Below are 16,213 nucleotides of genomic sequence, written 5' to 3'. Positions count from 1 at the left end.
CTTTCTAAACTTTGCCTTCTGGTGGGGCCTATGCATTGCTAACCAACTTCAGAATTCCATCCAAATACGTCACACAAGTCAAAAGTTAAAGTTCCAGTAGCAGACAGGCATCCCAAGCAATGGGTCAATTCAAATGTTCCCAAGAAGCAGTTACAGAGAATATCTGCACCCTCCTTGGGGACTTTGGACAGACGTAACCTCAACAGGTTTCCAGTGACACCATCTTATAGAGGACTCTTTGGGATGTTTCTTCAAGATTAGTCCAAAGATGATTAAAAAAGTATTACCTCAAGAAGGGCTCAACTCCCTCATATACTAATTTGACCAAAGATAAGATCAATTTGAAAATATTTTTAAGGGAACAATTCATGCTACTGTGACAAGGGTTTTGCATTCTGATACCAGCTGTCAGGGTGCCTTCTTTAGTGCCAGCCTGGGAGGGGTCACAGGAGGAAAGTGTGGCCTAAGTATTTTTAAAATGGCAAGACTCATCTGGGTTGACTCCCTCTCCTCAGCTACAGTGTAATGTCGCCTTCTCCTGCCTGCATGAGATCAAAGATAATCTAGTTATTATACCCGTGGTGTGACTTTCCCATTATAGTGACATGTACTCCTTTGAAATACCAGCTCCCACCCTCCCACCTGGAGTCATGTCCTGTCCACCAGGCAATGTGTAAAGCCTTGCCAACTGAGAATCAAGAGGCATTCTGGACTAGGGCTAACATCTGTTGTGGTTGGCACTCAAAGGAAGGGAGGTTTGTTGTGAAGTGCTTTGCTGGTTGATTGGCTTCATGCTAGCCTGGAATGCATGAGGTCAGATAGAATGGTGGAATGTGAGATGTGTATGTATGCGTGAGAGAATGCTATGTCACTGGCATTCCACCACAGGCAGTTAGTGAGATGTAGCCTGGGTGGTGGGAGTGAGTGGGTTCCTTCATTACATCTTATGGACTTTCAATGTAACTGCATAAAGAAACTTACAGCAGTTATCATTCCAAAATGGACAGTATGATGAACACTCCTATTGTACTCTGCTGAAATATGCCTATGAGAAATAATGAGGCGACAAAGAGCACCAGTGTGGTTTCCTGTCTGCTTTGCATAAAATCAAAGACCATTTTGCAGCATTAGAATGACAAAAGATCTTTATGTTTGTCAATTAGGTCTTAAAAGGGTGGCATGCTTGAACCGTAAGTACACAATGCACTGTGGGATTGGTGCTTATTTCATTTCTCTCAACCTCACTAATTAAAGAGTGAATAATAATCAGCCATATTTGAACCACACCATCTCAACATTTCTATGGGAGGATACAATGGCTCTAGCATGTGTCACTCCATTTGGATCTGTGGGTCCGTTTTCAGAATAGTATAAACGGAAGAGTTAGATCACAGGTTAAGGATGCCTGTGTGTATGAGACTGTGCACATGCTCAGTGGCCAATGCACATATATTCTTAGAGAATATGATTTATTTAGTGATATCTTTTTTATGCTGTGCATGGCGTAGATGACACCCTTGAGCACTGCTGTAAAAGGGAGCATGAGGTAAGATATGAGGAGGAAGAGAAGAAGAGAGCATACAGATGATAGATGAGCTGGTGGGCTCTGTCTGGCCTATAGGGCAATAGGACAATGCCCATACCAAAAAAGCAAAATGCTAGTGTAGGACAGTCAAAATGGGCCACTTTTCTGGCCAATGTGGGACAGTTTCATCAGTTACTTCACTATGCAGCTAGTAGTTTTGACTATTGTTGCAGAATAAATATTCTTTAAATATCACAATTTGCTTACATTTTAACAATCCCCCAACCCCATTGGGTACTATTCAAACAGTCTGTGACTAAAGGAATGAATATCCAATTGCAACCGCTGGTCACTTTTTCACTGGTGCCTGAAACAGTTTCATGGTCCAGTCTGACCATGTCAGCCGCCCCTGCCCATTTTCTCCAATCTAAAAAAAAAGTTTTTTTTTAAACAATTCATTCTGGGGGGTGTGCCCCACAGTTTGAAGACCTCTGCTCTAGGTGCATCAATAATGTCTATAAGAACAACAACATCATGGCCCAGGGCTCTCTGCCCAACTTGTTGCCCCCTCTCCACATCCCTGTACCGCTCCTCGGAAAACCTTTAAAGGTGGCAACCAGCTTCACCTAACTACCCTCAACTCTCGCTCTCCTGTTAAACATGCCTCTGAGATCTTTCTCCTTGAAGACTTTGACCTTGATGTTCTCGCTCTCACTGAGATGTGGTTCACTGCCACATGTGTCACTGCTTTTGACACACTCCTTCCTTAGGGCTACAAGATACTCTCTAAGCCCAGAACTAACCGGTCTGGAGGCGTAGTGGCCTTGATCCTCCCATAATGGGTCCCTGCTACTATCATTCTCACTCAAACCTACTCTTCCTTTGAATGTCTTCTCTGCATGATTGGTGTCTCTCCAACACTTTCTTTGACTCTCGACATCATATACAGGACCCCTGGTCCAGTCTACCTCCTCCTCTCTGAGTGGTCTGGCCTCACCACTTCTCTTTTTCCCTCCACCTCCAAGATTCTCTTCCTCAGAGACTTCAATATTCACCTTGACTTTCCTGATTCAGCCGCTGGACTCTTTTGTGACTTTCTTTTCCTCACTATTCTTCCCTCTGGTCCAATGCACTTGTCAGGTTTGGCTCTGCGTGGAGTGTGAACATGTTGGGGATTAGTTTAAGGGTGATAGCATATGTTTTCTTGTAGAAGTTTTATTTCAGCCTTAACTACAGTGTTTAGAGTGAACGTAACCCAATCAAACATGGAGGAGAGGGGCAGAGTACTGATTGGTCCAGGTAGTCACCTGGTGGACTTGCCAACATTCTAAACTGCCTTTCATCATCCAGTCTGAAGCAGGAAGGTCCTGTTTCTCAAGAGTTCCCCATTCAAGTTTCGAAATATTGTAAAATAAGTTATCGTGAACCCCCCAAGGTGAAGAAACTGTTCAAATTCTGCGTGGGACAAAACAACCAGCAACAACCGGTGGGCGCATTTATTTACCCAGGGATTTTGTGGAGATATATTTCTTGCAAGAGGATTTAACTGTGCCAGTTTTCATTTGCAAATGTTCATGATAAGAACTGTCATTTAGTTTAGGTAATTAGTTAGGAAAGGCAAGCTCTCAGAAGAAATGTTCTACTGTGTAACAAATGATTTAAAGTTAAAACTTATGCCGCTCATTGCCGTCTCAGGCTTCATCACTACATGAAATTCGAATGTTAAGATTAACCAATCTTTTGTCTGGTGACCCAGGAGGCATAGCGACATTATTGGTATTTTGAGGTTATTGCGCGTGAAAGGCGTATTGGGTGTTTTGGGACTATTCGCTTGAGCATGGTTGTGACAGGGTTTAGGTTTGTTGCGCAATATTAAATCTGTTGACCGACATAGAAAATACATTGCGCATGCGCGTAGTATTAAGACTACGTACTTTGTTTGAATTTGTCTCGCGCATGCATGCGCGAACATCAATTGTCCTGAGAAGTCAGGCCGGCACGTGTGCATTGTAGATAGTTTGATAGAGCTTGTTTTACGCATGCACAACTTTTGCTTGTCTCGAGTAGTCAGGCGCTGGCACGTGCGCATTATAGTTTGCATAAGTATCTTGTTAGAGTTTCAGTACAAATGCTTAAAGGTTGAATGTCTCAAGACAATGAGTCAGGCACGCGTGCGCATGAGCTCCGTAGTTGTTGAACTTAGTATTCTTTAGATTTTATTGTGAAACCTGTAATACACTGATACCAGATCACATAATTGCTAACAAAAGTTAAAGGAAGTGCAATGTTTTTCAAATGAAATTAATACATTTCAAAGAATTTGTGAAGTTAAAAGAAGTTTCTTCTAGTAAAAGGAAGTCCTTAAAGCAGGCTGTTATGGTTTTCTTCCTAATTTGATTCTCAATCTAAATACTGAATTTAACTCTTAAAAGGAACAATTTAGAAAGTAATTACTATGTTCTGAAGATAACTTTCCATTCTGGAACTGTGAATTGAGAAAGACATTGGAGTATTTAAGAGACAATTGAATTTCAGTTTGGAGAAAAAGTGAACTAGAAAATTTCAGATTTTTCAAAAGTGATGTAAATAATATTCTGGATAACATTCAAAAAGCTTCTCTGAACTGTAAAGATTATTCTTAATGAGTTTTTAATCAGAGTAAAATACAGTCAAGTCAAAAGAACAGCAACTAATAACCCTCTAAGCAATTAGCAGAGGGATCACAGGTATGAGAGATCTCTGTGGGTATGTATTTGAATGCATACTGGTATGAATGCAGGGTAGACTAATAATTGTTAATTTATTTCTTTTGCAGATTGATGCCGGGTTGGAGATAAGATCTGTGCCATTTGTTATTTTCTCCACTTCCCCTTTCCCTTAGGAGGGTTGTAACTTCAGCTGTTTATTTCGACCAGTTGTTGCTCACACCTTCTTGGGAGACTGTGGGACTCAGCAGCTTCTGCGGACAGCAGACACTCCTTGGATGCTCTCATCTCAGCAGACCTCCCCATCACTAAACCCCTCACTACACCTCTTGTCTGATCTGACCATGCTTTCATGTTCTCTCACCTGGATCTCTTAGGTCCCCCGGATAAGCCTCTGCCTGCACTGACAGTCTCCTTGCTCGTCATTCGACCTATGAAGCGAGAGTAAGTCGTAGTTTTTGCGGCCACTTTCATTCCCCCTCCCATTCCTGCCATACACTCCCACACTGACTCTGCCCATTCGACTCTTCACCTCTCTATCACCAAAACCCTAGACACCCTTGCCCCTGCCATGTGGAAACACATGAAGCCTGCCTCCAAGTGCAACACTTGGAATGACTCCGACTTAATCTCTCTGAAATACTAATGCAGAATTGCTTAGCGGAAGTGGCAGGCTTCAGGTACATCCTCTGACAGACTGACCTGCCTCTGGTCCAAAGGCAAAACAGACTCTGAATACGCTCGAAGAAGAGGGCCAATATCCAAGCCCACATCTCTGGGACCTCTAATAACACAGGCAAACTGTTTAAAATGTGCAAGGAACTCGCCAATCATACTGCAGTCTCCACTTCTCCCCTGCCATCCCTGAACCTCTGTACTTCACTGGCCTCCCACTTCTTAACCAAAGCTCAGGACATCCTGTCCTCACTCTCCTCTACACCCCTCCTTCCTCTCTCTCTAGCTCTTAGGCCTCCCTTGGCCACCCTCTCCCATTCCCACCTACTCTCCTCTTTCTCGCCCATAGCACTGGATGAGGTGTCTAGACAAGTCCTCTCTATGGAAGTCTCCTCCAAACAGGTGCTCCCCTGCTCCTACAGAACTATTAAGGACAACACATCCTCACTTGTGCCAGCCTTGGCAGATTTCTGCAATCACTCCTTTGCATCTGGCTCCTTAGCACTACCACTCAAGCACTCCCTTGTGCACCCTCTCCTCAAAAATCCCTCTGCCGCCACCTCCTGTCTTGCTAACTACCGCCCTATCTCCATTGCCTCCTTCCTGGAGAAGCTGGCCATCGCCCAAATGATCGAACACACTGAATGTGTTGGTTGTCTTCATGATCACCAGTCTGGCTTCAGAGCAGCCAGAGGAATGTAAACTGCTCTCCTAAACACCCATGATGACTTGCTCTCAAATCTTGATAGAATTTCTCCATCCGTTCTTATCATTATGGATCTTTCATCTGCCTTCGAACGGTCAATCATGCCACCATGACAAATCAGATGCATGCTACCCTCGGCATCAGGGCCTGGCACTAGACTGCTTGACCTCATTCCTCTCCTACCATCCATGCTAGGTTCAATTGGGCCCTCTTCCCTCCCCTATCACACTTGTCACTTGTGGCATCCCTCAAGGCTATATCCTCTTGACGTGGCTCTTCAACATCTACCTTACCACCCTGGCCCACCTGAAATCCACCTGATCTCCTCCTACTCTCCTCACTTCCAGTGTTATGTAGATGACATGCAGCTCTCCTTCAATAAACCCCTCCTCTGCCTCGTCTTCCTCCTCTCTCATCCCTGACTGTCTGACTGCTATTCAGGCATGCTGTGCTGCCAATTATCTGTGCCTTAATGTCAGTAAGACAGAGATCCTTCTTATAGTTACCCCAACTCCCTTCTTCCCTCCTATCCTCTAGTCATTCTCTATTGGTCTCTACCCTCACCCTTTTGTAAGGCAAAAAACCTTGGTATCATCTTTGACTCCTCTCTCTCCTTCTCTCCTCACTTCACAGACTTTGTCAAGAAGGCCCACTGTCAGATGCACCTTCTAAAATACATTCTCCCGTTCCTAACATTCCTCCAGAAACTCAAAAGGCCCAATTCATGGATAATTTCCTGCATGGTTCAAAGTGACTTTGCACTGCTGAAAAGTGACTTTGCGCTGCTGCTGATACAAACCCTAAAGTGTATTTTTGCAGTGCAAAGTCAGCTCAAATACATTTTTGCAGTACAAAATTAACTTTGCACTGACTTTGCAATGCAAAAATACACTTTGCACAGTTGCATGAATCAGGTTTTGTGTCAGCAGTGCAGTCACTTTTCAGCAGTACAAAGTCATTTTGAACAATGCAAAAAATTCTGTGAATCAGGCCCAAAGTCTTCGGAGCTGTTATCCTCTGTAGGCTGGACAACTACAACAGCCTCTTTCTCAATATACATTGACTGTCTGGTTTCCATCTCAGTTCTACAGGGCACCTGACCCTCCTGCCAGTCCACCCCTTCAATTGTACTTAGCATGTGGACCTTCATGCCCTGCACCTGTATTAGGGGTCCTCTAGAGTTCGTAATCAATGAGTTATCAGTGGTAGTCCAAAAAGGAGCGTACACCAGGGAAGAAGTAACACACTTTATTACAGCTGGGCAAGCACAAATAAAACAGTACAGTGGAACACAACTTATTGACGAGGGCTGACAAATTGTTTCACAGCAGATAGTACTTTTTATAAAGCTTGTACAATGTGTACAAAGTTAGAAACAGTTACACTTTCACTTTTCACATCTCACTATTCTCATGAAGCTGACTGATTAGAATACATCATGCCCCTATAGCTAGACATAGGGCCTCATTATACATTTGCTGGTCCGGTAACAACGGTACCGTTAAACTTGCTCTGCTCATGGGTGCCTTCCCACCCGCTCGGTCTGACCTGGCGGGCATACCGGCACCCGGGAGCAGAGCATGTCGGATGCACCGGCACCATTTTGAATGGTACCGGTGCATCCTACCTCCCCTTGTAATGAGGCCCATAGGGGAGTTTAAAAAATATTTGGAGCAAAAACAGACCTGCCTTCTCCTGGTTTATTCCCTCCCAGTGTGGCGCCAAATTGCCTCTGGCTCCATCCCATAAACTACCTGCAATTAGCAATAACATAGTTGTGCTGACCTCCGAATCTTTATTCGTCTGCCATTGGTCAGCACCATAAAAGAAGGAACACAAGACAACCTGAGCTAGTGGGAAGGGAGACATTGATACAGCACCTGTCCGATGATAGCCCTCGCAAACACTGTTATGGACACACTGGGCCTCATTACGAGAATCACGGTAAAAACCAAACCTTACCGGCCTGGAGGTAATACCACGTCTAGGTAGCATTGACACTGCATCCAGTATCGTCTGTACCGGCATGCCGTAAATGACCCCAAAACCCCTGTTAGCGGCATCATGGAAAGCATTGACACCTCCTCCGCCTTTGTCCATCCCTTAATAATGGGCACCGGCAATAACGGATCCAGCAATACCGGGCCCGGCAATTCCGGAACCAGAAGTAACATCATTGTGTCGGAACGGGAAATGGCACGGCAGCCATCTTAAAGAACACAATCCATTGCAATCCACGAGATACAGGACCTGGAGCCTCACACCACCAGCTACATCTGCACCCACACCTCCAGCACAATGCCAAAGGCCATAAAAAAAGGGGCATCTAGCCAGAGAATGGAGAGATTCTCATAGGATGAATTAAACATGTTGGCCGACACACTGGCAGAGAAAGCAGACGTTGTCTTTGCCTCAGATCTCAAGAGAGCTGCACAGCTGAAAAATAAAGAGGTATGGGCGCTTGTGGCCCAGAAGGTCAGTGCGGTTGGCACCACCCCCCGCACCGTAAAGGACGTAACAAAACACTGGAATGACTTGCGCCTCTGTGTGCGCAATATCCTATCAGCTAATCGGAGTCTGGGTCTGGCTACTGGTGGCGGGTCCAACTCACCCATAAAACTCATCCGATGGGAAGAAACCTGCACCAGCCCCATTGGAATGGAGTCCATAGAGGGAGTGGGAAAAATGGAACGTGGAATGCCGTCATCAGCAGATGGAGGTGAGCGTCCAAACAAACCACTGTAATGCAAAGTATGATGATGGGCCACCAATGTGACTGACATGAGCCAATGCATGGGCCATCACACACACATGGACACATCCCTGCCTAGATGCTGTCGCCAGCACTGTCACATTCACATGCATGCAGCATGCCAAAGCCATACCTGAGACACACCCCACAAACAGGGAAATGGCATTTGTCACACTGCACGAAGTCCACAACATAAAGGCATGTCACACAGCATACACCACCTTACACATGTGTGAACCAGACGTATGTCTGAATAACCCCACATATACCAAGCAACCTGTATGCCACAACTGTAAGACAGCAAGTCATCAAATGTGTACAACTGCACTAATACCATTGTATGCATGATGCATGTACAACCATCACTGATGCCGTCCCTCTTTCGGTCCCCCACAGGATCTGATGCACAGGACTCTGCTGCAAAGGCCACTACTCCATCGAAGAGGGCCGGGGCCAAGGAAGACAGCAACAGGCCTTCCACGTCCAAGGGCACATGCAGGCCACATCAGCCACTGAGGGCAAAGACAACACAGGATGCCAAGGCGCAGGGGCGTCAAAGGACAGCCGCTATACCAACAGTGCCGACACCGGTGGAATCCACTGCAGTTGAGCCAGTGGCAGATGGGACCCTGTCTGCTGCTAACAGCTCGATAGGGGAGGCAGCTACCACAGCGCCCCAGAGTGGTGATGAGGAACAATCACAAGGCGAGGTATTTGTCCCTGAGGAGGCCAACCGCTCAATGGAAGTTGGTGGCACACCCAGCCCCAGCCAAACACCCCAGTACACCCCAATAAGCACACCCAATGGCACCACGCATGTCCAGTCTGGAGGAGAGGCAGAACCAGAGGCCTTGAGCCCCACGAGGACCCACCTGAATTGGGCCCCTTGCCAGACATCCCATCCACCTTCACAGGGGTCCAGGACGGGGAGTTGAGAATGGCACAAATGGAGGGGTGGCAGCAGGAGCTTATTGTAAAACAATACGTCTCAGATGGTGAACTGACAAAGAAGGAGCCCCAAGAGAACACTGCCGCCATGAAAGGGGCCATTGAGTCTAGCACCGTATGCTTCTGGGAGGAGCTGTCGGCAGTGAGGCAGCTCCTTTCCAGGATTGCTGATGCCTTGGAGGCTCAGCGTCCTGCCCCGACAGTGGTGCATGCGGCCACGGGGTCATCGTCCAGCTCCACACAGATGAGCCCCCGCGCAAGACTGTGCGCACCATGCGGTGCCCTGACATGCCGCCCAAGGAGTTCGACATTGGACAGAAGTAGCAGGGTCAGCCTGCATGTGCAGACTTGTGCAGACTCATGTAGCACACCATTGCACACCATGTGTGGGGGAGTTGTGGAGGGAGGGGGTTTGTGGGGAAGTAGTGGGGGGAAGGGTAGGGGCGAGGTAGTGTGTGGGGGAGTTGTGGGGGGAGGGGGAGGAGGAAGGGGGTGTGTGGGGGAGAAGGAGGGGGTGTGTGTGAGGTAGAGGGTCAGAGCACTTTTTTCATATTTCCTGTTTAATACACCTTTTGTGTAGAAAAAAATCACATGACTGGACATTGCTTATTGTGTATGTGTGCTTTATTGGGTTACAGTGCATAGTGTCCATGTACCCCCACACCCAGTGCCCTGAGTCCCACATTCATGGCACCCTCTGCATCCATGTGTCTTAGAAATATTGGCCTATCACACACTGGTGCACAGCATGTCCCTCCTGTGCATCGCCACCTGGATGATGTGCAACCCCTTCTTCTTCATCATCTTCATCCTCACCTGGTGGTTGCAGTTCAATGTCAGGGGGCAGAGGCATGTCCCGTCGGAAGCACATGTTGTGCAGCATGGCATATGCCATGATGATTTTGGCCCCCTTCTCATGCCCATACACGAGTGCCCTACCCAACCTGCTTGGGCAGTGAAACCGTGCCTTCAGCAGGCCAAAGGTCTGCTCGATCAACACACGGGTACGGGTATGGGCACGATTGTAGTCCTCTTCGTGCATGTTCTGCGGGTTCTGGACAGGAGTGAGGAGCCACGGCTTCAAGGGATAGCCACCATCGCCTGCATGGGTGCAAAATAAGGTATGTGTAAGTCGATTCCTAAAATGACACCTGTACTTATCATTCACATGCCTGTAGATATTTGGTGTTCACGTGCACATGTCCCTGGATGTATGCACACATTTTAACCTGCCACAATGTGTGCTGTCCCATGGTCTACAGGTGTGGGTTGCGTCATCCAGATAATGCAGGGTGTCCACTTTCTTGCTGGTTTTTATGCACTGTGGATGCCTGGTGTTTGGTATTATTAATGTGATGTGTAGCGATTGGTATGATTTTTTTACTAGCAGCATTTGCACGTCTCATCATGATTTCTCATTCAGTACTTATTATTCCCATGGTGACATGCAGCGCTACTGTGGTGGTGGCCCAGTGACAACCAGTGTATTCCCTTGGTGGGATTGATTTGTGCGCACTCATGGATGCATGTCCTGTGTTGTGTTTTGCTGCAGTCATTTACATTGTGCATATTCACAGCTTGTTGCTGGATTGTGTTACAGGGGGTAAGGTCTGATGATGTGCAGTGGACGTGTTGTGGGATGTGTGCTGGTTGCAAGTTAGGCATATTGTCATTGGGTTGCAGCTTCCATCAGTACTATGGGGTTTGGGTGTCATGTTCAGTTTGGGATGCTTTGGGGCACAGTGTTTTGCAGTATGGACATTGTGCAGTCACCACCCCAATCACACCAGAGTGGTGTGTGTATCTCTCCCCCCATTACACTCCCATGTGCATGTCATGCAACTTACCAAGCAGCCAGGCACTTCATCCTGCATGTCGCTCCATGTAGCGTGGTAGCGTGGAGTTCCGCAGGACCATTGAGTCATGAATTGATCCGGGATATCGGGCACAACAATGTGTGATGAGCTTGCTGGAGTCACATACCATCTGCACATTGATGGAGTGGCATAGCTTACGATTGCGGTACACCACCTCCATGGCATGTGGGACCACCAATTCCACCTGGGTGCAGTCAAGAGCACTGATTCAGTCAGTTTGGCATGCCTTTCAGTGCATGGAAGCCAACTTTAGTGTCAAAGATCTCCTGGGCAGTCTGTGGTAGGGATATGTAGTCGCTAGAGTGCTTGGCGGGTTTCACCATACAGCAACTGCTCCCTATTTTGTGGCAGACCCCACACTCCATTGCAGTCATTAGATCAAGAACATTCCTATTCTGGAGGGCCACCAAGCGCAAGGAACAGAGCTCCTCCAGGACTGCATTCAAGCCTTTTTTGGTTGCAGGGTTGTGGAGGGTCACAAGTGCAGATACCCCTTGCCAATCTGGAGGCAGTTGGGCCCAGGCTCTAGATCCACAGGCCCACCAGTAGACCATCACCACTGCTGTCCCTTTCTGCAATGCCGGGATTCTCATTGTCTTCCCGCAGCCAGTGTTCATCCCCATTATGATCATCCACTTTGCCCTGAAACACAAGGAGAGCTGAGTGAGTGGCTTTATGTGCACTAGTCAATGTCTCTCATATATTCATGTCAAGGCATGTACATTAGCATCCCATATTCCACTGCAGTCAATATTTATTTTCTTCTCCAGCCCTTCTTCATATTCCTCCAGCCCCTCTACATGGCACTGCATCACCTCCCTTTCCCACTTCCAGTCGTGAATCACCAAACCCCTTATCCACTTCAGTTATCTGGTGTGGCACCACAGAATATTATGCCCTGTGGATTTCTTGCAATATATTCTCCTGTGGGTAGTGGCCAATTGTTCCCCCCTTTGTGCCCCTTCTGTACTATATTCTAATATTACATGCTGTGTTGCTTCTTCTCTTGCAATGCTTTCCCCTTGTCTACCCATTGCACTTCTACTGTATGCCACTGAAACAGGCCCTGAGTTCTACATAATAACAGGTGCATCAGGCACTCCCTTTTCTTCTGCTACCTCTTGCAGCAAAAATTGTTTTGGTGTCCCTGCAATGTGCGGGATGAGCAAGCACACATAGCAACTGTCTTTAGTGCTCTCTCGCCCCACCCTTTCGTCGTACCATATGTTTCGAGATGCCGTACCTTCCTCCTCCCCAAGGGAATCATAGAACTTTGCAGTGCTAAATATACCTCTCTTGGTACGTGCCTCCCTCCCATTATTCGCTGAAACACCCCTAAGTCTGTTATGCAATAAAAAACAGAAAAAAGAAGAGAAGACAGAAAACAAAGTAAAAAAACAATCCTACCCCTATCACTTTCAGTTGCGATATGGCTGTGGTATGGCTCATGTGTGCGAGTTGAAATGACATGTGTGTTGGGGATTGTGATGGCATGTCTGAGGTTTTCCAATGCCACTCATGTACAACTCTCATGTGTGTATGTGCCCATTGTACAGTGCCCTGATGCCTGTGTTTTATTTCTCCCTGTCTGCAGCGTCAACTGATGAAGAGGGCGGAGAAGGTGCTGTGGAGCACAGCGGCGGGGATCCCACCGCCAGCCGGAGACGCAAGGCCCGTCTCCCTTCCCATGTTGTCATCTCGTCGGGGAGTGAGTCTGAGGCCGCAGCTGCCGAGGGGAGGTCCAAGAGGAGGAGGTTGGAGTTGGACTCCTCGGCAGCAGAAGGGGCAGCTGGGACCCCACAGGGCCCAATGGGGGAAGATGGCACGGAGTCATCCAGGTTGGTGGGGGGTTTGGTGGAGGAGGAGGCTGTGCAAGCAACAGAGACGGGGTCTGGAGGTGGGGGTCCCACTGGTGCTAGTGGTGCAGTGCAGGACCAGGGACAGGAGGCAGCAGAGGCCGCCGCGGAGGTGCCTATGTGCAATCCTGTCCCTGATCCTGTCCCTGCATCATCTTGCACCAGCAGGGATGCCTACGTCCAGACCCGTTTTCAGGCAGGGGATGAGCAAACAACAACTGGCCTTCCTCTGCCTGCGGACGTGGCTATCCGGGTCCGGGTTGAGCCTGTCCTGACTGGTGTGGCGTTGCGTCAACGGGCCATGCAAGGTGACCTGCAGTCTTTTCATGAGGAGACTGCACGTCATCTCGAATGGCTCGTTGATAACATCAGCCTGCTGGGACAGGTCACCAAGGCTGGATTCCTCCGTTTGATGGGGCTTGCTACGACCCCCTCCTCAACTGAACCCCCTACGCGCCAGTCGTCCTCCGTGCCATCTTCCCACCCATCAGTCACCTGGGTGCCCTGTGGAGCTGCCTCTGACGGTGCGGCCAGGCTGGTGGAGGAGGCATCCCTGCCACAGTCAGGAGTCGGACGTCGAGCAGGGGTGGCCACATCAATGACTGCACCCCAGCCGGTGGAGGATGTGCAGGCAGCAGGAGGCAGTGCACGGGCAGAGGCACAGCAGCAGCAGCAACGTGGTGGGAGCCATGAAGGCTCGGGGCCTTCTACATCGGAGGTGCAAGCATCGGCCGGAGGGCAGGAGAACCCAGGACAGAGAGTGTCTTCCGTGTGGCAGCCGTTGGGCCACGCCATAGATGTGGAGTGGCAGCGGGCGGAAGAGACACGGCTCACAATGTTCAGGGCGGAGAACTCCATACGGAGGGCCCTGAGGCGGGCCGAGTGCCTTGAGGCAATTCGCAGGGGCTTGGAGGTGGACACGTCAACGGCCCTGCGGACCCTCGGGGCCATGGAGGAGGACCGCCTCCGGGACATTGAGCAGGAGTTTGATGATGCCCTGGGCCGGGACACCCAAAAGTGAGCCGTCAGACTAGCCCGCTGCCCTTGTACATAGTTATGTAGGTAGTGTTAGGTTTCCTTTGTTTTTTGATTTATTTTGGACCTTTTGGACATTGGCCACATTTTTGTATATAGTTTATTTTATTAGTTAGTGTTGTTAGATAGGTTTCATTTCTTTTTTTGGGATAATGGACCCTGGCTTGTTCGTCTGTACATAGTTCACTGTTGGATTTTATTTTTCTTTCACATTTTACCCATGGAGCAATGGCTTTCAATTATTATTTCCCATTGGATTTGCTTTTGTGGACAGTGACTTTGGACACCATTATTTTGGATTAAGACTTTTGCTTTTGCTTTTTTTCACGGACATGCTTCTTTTCATTTTTGTACATTCCCATTTCTGTTTCTTTATTTTTGATTCTATTTATGTTTCCTTTAATACATATTTTTTTATCGAACTTCAGATTGTAGTATCATCTCATTGGTTTCATGCATATCATGATATGGGTTTTGAGATTCACTGACACCCATTGGGTGTATGTGAGGGACATGTGTTTGTTTCGAAACTTGCAATTGGTGTTCTGTCATGTAATTGCCATTTCTGAGTGGGTGGATGCAATACTCGGGTGGGTGTTTTGCATTTGGAGGCTGGCCATAGGGACCAGGGATCTAGATTGTGATGACATGTTGGCTGGGGAACATGAGTTGGGGCCTGCTGGCAGGTGCCCCACAGTGCTGGGGGGTGGGGGTGGTGGGAGACATGGGTGGGGGCCTGGTGGAGGGTGCCCCTGCACTGCTGGGGGGTGAGGGGGTGGGGAACATGAGTTGGACATGGGTGGGGGCCTGCTGGCAGGTGCCCCACAGTGCTGGGGGTGGGGGTGGTGGGGACATGAGTTGGACATGGGTGGGGGCCTGCTGGCAGGTGCCCCACAGTGCTGGGGGGTGGGGGTGGTGGGGACATGAGTGGGACATGAGTGGGGGCCTGCTGGCAGGTGCCCCGCAATGCTGGGGGGTGGGGGTGGTGGGAAACATGAGTTGGACATGGGTGGGGGCCTGCTGGCAGGTGCCCCACAGTGCTGGAGGGTGGGGGTGGTGGGAGACATGGGTGGGGGCCTGGTGGAGGGTACCCCGGCACTGCTGGTGGGTGGGGGTGGTGGGGACATGAGTGGGGGCCTGCTGGCAGGTGCCCGCAATGCTGTGGGTGGGGGTGCAAGGGGACATGAGTTGGTGATCATTAGTGCAAGGAGACATGTGCCTTTGCTGGTGGGCATGCCCATGTTGGTTGGGCTGCCTACGGGACATGACCAGGGATGCAGGGTAGTCCCCTGTGGTGTGGGCTGCCTGCAGGGGCCGTGGAGGGTGAACAGGGAACACCTGGGAGGACCCACACTGCCAAATCCCATGTAGGACTCCCCGGCACCCCTGAAATACACGTACCCTGCTGAAATCGCGTGTAAAACTTTCCGCGCACCCCTGGAATAAATGCACACGCTCCCCCAGGCCAGATCGCATGTAAAACTTCGCGCGCACCCCTGAAATACCTGCACGCAGCCCAATCGCGTGTGAAACTTCCCGCGCACCCCTGAAATACCCGCACGCAGCCCAATCGCGTGTGGAACTTCCCACGTACCCCTGAAATACACGCGCCCAGGCCAATCGCATGTGGAACTTCCCGCGCACCCCTGAAAAACCTGCACGCAGCCCAATCGCGTGTGAAACTTCCCGCGCACCCCTGAAATACCCACACACAGCCCAATCGCGTGTGAAACTTCTCACTCACCTCTGATATACACGCACACGCTCCCCCAGGCCAATCGCGTGTGGAACTTCTCGCGCACCTCTGAAATACACACACCCAGGCCAATCGCGTGTGGAACTTCTCGCACACCCCTGAAATACACGCGCCCAGGCCAATCGCGTGTGGAACTTCTCGCGCACCCAGGCCATTCGCGTGTAGAACTTCTTGCGCACCCCTGAAATACACGCAAACGCTCCCCCTGGTCCGATCGCGTGTGAGACTTCTCGCGCACCCCTGAAATACACGCACACGCTCCTCCAGGCCAGATCGCGTGTGGAACTTCTCACGCACCTCTGAAATACACGCACACGCTCCCCCAGGCCAATCGCATGTGGAACTTCTCACGCACCTCGGAAATACACGCGCCCAGGC

The sequence above is a fragment of the Ambystoma mexicanum genome, chromosome 2p, assembly GCF_040938575.1.
Source record: "Ambystoma mexicanum isolate Mex_15411 chromosome 2p, UKY_AmexF1_1, whole genome shotgun sequence".
In the NCBI taxonomy this organism is placed as follows: domain Eukaryota; kingdom Metazoa; phylum Chordata; class Amphibia; order Caudata; family Ambystomatidae; genus Ambystoma; species Ambystoma mexicanum.
This window is presented reverse-complemented; position numbering follows the sequence as displayed.